Below are 7,500 nucleotides of genomic sequence, written 5' to 3' on the forward strand. Positions count from 1 at the left end.
GGGCCGAGAGGAAGCTTTCCCTGAAAGGTCGGGCGGAGGTGGCGAACACGTACATCGCGTCCGTCATCTACTACCGCCTGACCGTCGTTCCTTGTCCCGACCCTACCATCACCAAACTGGAGCGCATCCTCTTCCGCTTCTTGTGGAAAGGAAGCGTTCCGATGGTTAGGCGATCCGTTTGCTGCCAACACCCGTTAAAAGGAGGACTGGGCATGCCGTGGTTGATGATGCGCAGACACGCGCTGAGACTGCGACATCTCCGGCTCTACGTAGACAGCGGTGAACAGGTGTGGTCGCCGTTTGTGCGGCGCGCTTTCCCGCAGCTCGTCTCCATGACCGAACTGCAGTCATGGATCAAGAAGAGGCCGAGGAAGGGCGAATGGCACCGCGAGTGTCGCGCTGCTCTTCGGCAACTCCAACAACCCGGGTCAACCTTGAGCGACTGCATCACAACTAACGCATTCTATAGTGGATTAGTGGAGGGACGGTACGACGACGATCTCGGGGCGAACCTGGGCGTCGACGAGGAATACCTGACCCGCCTGTTTAAGACGACCTTCGGGCCGGGACCTATGGACAACTTCCAGAGATCCCTGGCCTGGCAGTGCTATCGAGAAGCACTACCCGTTCGGGATAAGCTCTACAGGCATGGCTCGAGAAACACGGGGCCGACCTGTCCGAGATGCCGGCAGAGCGACGAAACCGTTCTGCACGCACTCGTACAGTGTCCCACCATTTCCGAGCTGTGGGCTTACGTCGAACAACTGCTATCGCGTGTGGGACGAGTCGGTCTATCAGCCGAGTCTATCGTGAATATTGTCGCGCCTCCTTCCTTTAAACGGGAAGGAAGAGCTATTTTCATCGTACTTGTGGCTATGGCGAAAGAATGTGTATGGTGGACGCGTCTGAAAGGTCTAGAGACAAAGACTTTCCTCTCTGGGCAATCTCTCATCAACTTCTTCAAGTATCACCTGAAGAGGAAGTTGAGAGTAGAAAGGGAAGTCTTGTCTAGTGAATGCTTCAAAAAAAGATGGGTGAATGTAGCAAGGATGGCACGTGTGAACGACGGAGCCATCTTGAGCATAACCCTATGAACAAGAAAAAAAAATAAAACAAAAAGGCAAAAGAGAGTCACTTACTGTTATAGTTTCTTCAATGAGAATATTGACCAAGGTTACCGTGGTCTTTTCCGTAGGCTTTTCCTTCCACGGCTAAACCTAAACTGTCCTCCCCTCTTTTTACACGAGAACATTACTGTGTGATACACGATCCCTATTGATCGGCCTTTCCTTTTCTTTTTTTTTCGATCCCTTTTGATCGAACTGCCCCTTTTTCCCTTCCTACGATCCCTTTTGATCGACACCACCAATTTTTTTTTTTTTTTTTTTTCCTTCCTTCCCCCCTCCCAAAAAGAAAAGCTCTACATTGTATTTGTCCCATCTTCGTTGAGCCCTGTGTGGCTAATAAAAGAAATGTATCTATCTATCTATCTATCTATCTATCTATCTATCTATCTATCTATCTATCTATCTATCTATCTATCTACCTACCTATCTATATCTGTCTATCCATATGTACATATCATGTACGAGCCACCTAAAATAGATCGATAGCAACATTTTCCTCTCATGGCAAAATATGCACCTAATTCAATAAAATTATGAAGGTTACTCTGATTACTATACATAAAATGTCAAATGTTTTACTTTTTTGTAGATCAGGTAGGCATAATTCGCCCCTGCTTTTCAATCTCAGTATTTAAGCTACGCATAGAACTGCTGTAGTACACGTGGTGCGTACATTTCTACAACACCGTTTTCTTTACGTCCTATAAAGGCAGAAATAGATCTCCCTTCAACTCAGTCACGGGCCTGTGTTTCGCTTATTTTTTTGTGAGTTTTACTTCATAAAGCTCGCCAATAACCTACCCTGAGTAATTACTGACGGCACGGGCCTCGTACATATATATATATATATATATATATATATATATATATATATATATATATATATATATATATATATATACATATATACATACCTGCATAGTCTCCTCCATACACACAAACACACACATATATACATATCTCTCTCTGTACGTATATATACACACACACACACACACACACACACACACACACACACACACATATATATATATATATATATATATATATATATATATATATAGAGAGAGAGAGAGAGAGAGAGAGGATGAGTAGGAAAGAAGAGAAAAGAAGTTTATTTCTTAACAGTAAAGTATATAGAATTAGTTTTGGGTTTAAAATTGAACCAAAGTCTAAAAATGGAATTGTAAGCTTTAACGTTTTTGACAAATTTATTAAAATACCTTCCAGTTTCAAGAATTTTTTGTTTTGCAATGGTAAATAAAAAAGTTTTACAGAAACTGAAATTACATGAGAAGATTCGGTAACACATGCTTAAAAAAGCCAAACGTTCATTCAAATTCAAATATTCAGTAAATTTCACAGCAATAGGAAATAATAAAAATTCAAATGTTCGATGAATTTTATAAGAAGAATCATGACTGAGAATTCAGTAGGTTTCGAAGAAATAAGCTATATTAACAATGAGATACGATGGAATTTTAAAAAATAAGAAAAGTAGATAGAAACGAAAAAATTTTTTTTTACAACTTCTGTCGTAGTACATGGAGGAGAACTCATCGTCGTTGATTTTGCTGGCGAAAACTTGTACTATTTTAAGCTGAAATTGATTTTTGAGATATAAGTTCAGATTTTGGTTGAAGACTCTGTTTCATATTCAATCTCAAACCAACTCTTCTATATTTTTTCCTGTGAGTGAATAAACCTATTTTCTCTATATACATCTGCTATGCAAGGAACGAAAATACCCCTCTAACATAACCGACAATAGAAAACTACAACTGACGAAATCTTGTGAGACTTCAAGGAAACCAACTCGAAGCTTACACTTTTAACAAATAAATTCAATGAGATATACTGCTACTCTTGAGAAATCAGCCTGGAAGAAGGAAGATCACTACAAATGGAATTTGGTCAAATCACAGAAAAAAAAAAAAGAACTGTAAATTTATTTGAGTATTTGAGACGTCGCTGCTGTTAGGTTTTTCCCGTCAACCTCTATAGGGGTGTTACGGAAATTGCAAACGAGCAGCTCTTACTTGACACCTCGAATTTTCTTAGGAGTAGGTCAAGATTGGCAGATCATTTCCATCTTCTTAATGTATACATACATACACATACATAATATACATACACATTGGCGCAGGCATGGCTGTGTGGTAAGAATCTTGCTTCCAAACGAAATGGTTCTAGGTCCAGTCCCACTGTGTGACACCTTGGGCAAGTGTTCTCTATTATAGCCTTGTGAGTGGATTTGGTAGACGGAAACTGAAATACGCCCGTCGTATATATATATATATATATATATATATATATATATATATATATATGTGCGTGTGTGTGTGTGTGTGTGTGTGTGTATGTGTGTGTGTGTGTTTGTTGACCCCCACTATCGCATGCCAACCGGTGTTGGTGTGTTTACGTCCCCGTAACTTAGCGATTCCGCAAAAGAAACCGATAGAATGAGTAGTAGGCTTACAAAGGATAAGTCCTGGGGTCGATTTCTTCGACTAAAGGTGGTGCTCCAGCATGACCGCAGTCAAATGACTGAAACAAATAAAAGAAAATACAAGTGAAATACCTATTTCGTTATTGCCCACAAGGGGCTAAACATAGAAGGAACAAACAACGACAGACAAATGGATTAAGTCGATAATATCGACCCCTTAATTTATCGACCCCGAAAGGATGAAAGGCAAAGTCGACCTCGGCGGAATTTGAACTCAGAACGTAACGGCAGACGAAATACCGCGAAGCATTTCGCCTGGCGTGCTAACGATTCTGCCAGTTCGCCGCCTTTACAAGTGAAATACCGCTAAGCATTTTGTCGCGCGTCCTAATGATGCAGCTAGCTCACCGCCCTATAACGTAAAAAAGAGACGAAGTGCCGCTAAGCATTATGCGTAGCATGTTGCCCATATCGCCAGCTCGCTGCTTATAACAATTAATATTGTTAACAATATGTTTATTTGCGCTACTATATCCTTAGATTTTACGAAAATGTTACATGAGTCAAAGAAAGAGCCATTACGTGGTCACTTGACTTGTTAGAAATATCAACCAATCTTCCTCAAATAACACTTTATTACGTTAAAACTGAAGGACATATTAGATAATATATTCCTTGATACGCAACAATTAGAGAAAAATAAAAATGAAATGTCATAACTTTGACTGAAAGTCTACATTATTACAACATTGTTGGAGTTATAGAATAACACTCCGTCGCTTACGACGTCGAGGGTTCCAGTTGATCTGATCAACGGAACAGCCTGCTCGTGGAATTAACGTGCAAGTGGCTGAGCACTCCACAGACACGTGTACCCTTAACGTAGTTCTAGGGGATATTCAGCGTGACACAGTGTAACAAGGGTGACTCTTTGAATTACAGGTACAACAGAAACAGGAAGTAACAGTGAGAGAAAGTTGTGGTGAAAGAGTACAGCAGGGATCGGCACCATCCCCTGCCGGAGCCTAGTGGAGCTTTTAGGTGTTTTCGCTCAATAAACACTCACAACGCCCGGTCTGGGAATCGAAACCGCGATCCTATAACCACGAGTCCGCTTCCCTAACCACTGGGTCACTGCGCCTCCACATAGAATAACACAAAACGAAACAAAAAAAACAAACAAAACAAAACAAAGTTATGTTATGTAGTATTAAATATATTTTCTGACTCATTCAGGTTTCAAATGCTTCTGTTTTTTTTTTAAACTTTAATCGTTGCACTTTTGTATTTTATGAGAGGGAATAACGTTAAATCAGGGTTGACATTGTAGGGAGTGTTGTGTACGTTCACTTTGCAGAACGTAGAACGTGTTATGGCGCATTTTATTGACGATTTTAATGAGAATATATGCATGAAGTTGGCACGTGTGTTTTGTATGTCTGCAATTGACGTCATTACATAAATGTTTCTAAAAATGAATCACATGAATTTAATCGCAACTGAAGCAACAGGAATAAAATTACATACATACATACATACATACATACATACATACATACACGCATATATACATACATACATACATACATACATTCATAGATACATGCATACATACATACATACATACATATATACATACATACATTCATACATACATTCATACATACATACAAACATACATACATACATAAGTGCGTACGTACATACATACACACACAGATATATGCATTATATACAAATATAAAATATATATATGTATGTATCTCTCTCTCTCGCTCTCTCTCTCTATATATATAGACATATATATATATATATATAAACACACACACACTCAAACATACACATACATATATGTATATATCTATATATATTAATGTATATGTATGTATGCATGTGTGTATGTATGTATGTATGTATGTATGTATGTATGTATGTGTATATATATATATATATATATATATATATATATATATATATATATATATATACATGGTACGAAGAAATAAAGACCAGAACCAGAGAGATTTCATTGAATATAGAAAAGCAATCAAAGAACATGGAAAATGTAAATGAAAAGCCTTTACAGTTTTCATCACTAAATTTAAGTTTCAAGATTTCTTCCCTAGGAATCAATTCCACTCCGCATCATTTTTGTAGAAACGATAGTTCAGTTTCGCTGCGTAGATGAAAATCAACCAATCAAAATCATTATCCTTAAATACTAACTTATAGAACAGTTCCGTGATATGAAGCCACAGATAGACACAGACACACATATATAGAGTTATATTTCAACTAATTTCTTATATATAGACACGCACACACGTGTGTGTGTTTGTGTGTGTGTGCATGTGTGTGTGTGTATGTGTGTGTTTCTTGAGGCTATTTTTACAGTGCTCTGCGTATCTGGCTTCATCAAACATAATGCAATTTGCAGATAGTTTTCGGCTATGAATGATATATTTTCAGAAGTTACTGACACGCTCATTCGGTTTGTAAAAGATGACAGATACAAGTAGGATCTCACCATTGTCAGAAAACATTCTTTGGATGAACTGCAGTATTTTAGCAAATTTTACACACGCACACGCACACACGCACACACACACGCACACACACACACATACACACACACATACATGTTATTAGCAACAGACGCAGTATTGTTACCGAATGGCGAAAGGCAACCTCTATATCCTACTTAATGAGAATGTATTATAGAAACGCCTTAATACTGCAGGATCCACCACGGGATAATCTATTGCATAGGTGTGTGTATATATATATATATATATATATATATATATATATATATATATATATATATATATATATATATATATATATATATATATATATATATATAATTGACCGTTGACTGGTCACTATTCAATTTTTTTTCTCCGTGTTTTTCTCCTTGTCTCCGTATTCTTTCTGTTGAAGAGCGTAGCTCGAAACGTCAAAGACTTTCCGTATTCCCGAGCGTCATACTAATACATCCTTTTGTTATTTACACCACCTGTCCTCGCCTGTTGTTTTTTCGTATATTCTCCCATATATATATATATATATATATATATATATATATATATATATATATATACATACATATATACATACAGATAAAATGTCTCGTGTCGGAGTTAAATTGGATACACACACACACACACACACACACATATATATATATAAATATATATGAATATATACGTACATATATGTACACATATATATGAATATATACGTACATTTGTACACATATATTAAAAACAATTCTTTCTTAGTGGTCAGACCACATGGGGGTCTACATTTAGTATATTTGATGTCCACCCAGTGGTCATCCCTCTTATATGTATGTAATATAATTTTTCTGATTCTTCAGATTTTTTTTCAATATGCTAGGCCACTGTTTTAAATTGAAATTAATGAAATTAATATCAATTTTTTTACTCTTATTTAAATTTATATACATATATATTAATGCATGTGTATATATTGGCACTCCGTCGAAGAAAAATAAAAATGAAATGTCATAACTTTGACTGAAAGTCTACATTATTACAACATTGTTGGAGTTATAGAATAACACTCCATCGCTTACGACGTCGAGGGTTCCAGTTGATCTGATCAACGGAACAGCCTGCTCGTGAAATTAACGTGCAAGTGGCTGAGCACTCCACAGACACGTGTACCCTTAACGTAGTTCTAGGGGATATTCAGCGTGACACAGTGTAACAAGGGTGACTCTTTGAATTACAGGCACAACAGAAACAGGAAGAAAGAGTGAGAGAAAGTTGTGGTGAAAGAGTACAGCAGGGTTCGCCACCATCCCCTGCCGGAGCCTCGTGGAGCTTTAGGTGTTTTCGCTCAATAAACACTCACAACGCCCTGGGAATCGAAACCGCGATCCTACGACCGCGAGTC

Source organism: Octopus bimaculoides, chromosome 3 (assembly GCF_046866305.1).
Source record: "Octopus bimaculoides isolate indiv1 chromosome 3, ASM4686630v1, whole genome shotgun sequence".
Classification (NCBI taxonomy): domain Eukaryota; kingdom Metazoa; phylum Mollusca; class Cephalopoda; order Octopoda; family Octopodidae; genus Octopus; species Octopus bimaculoides.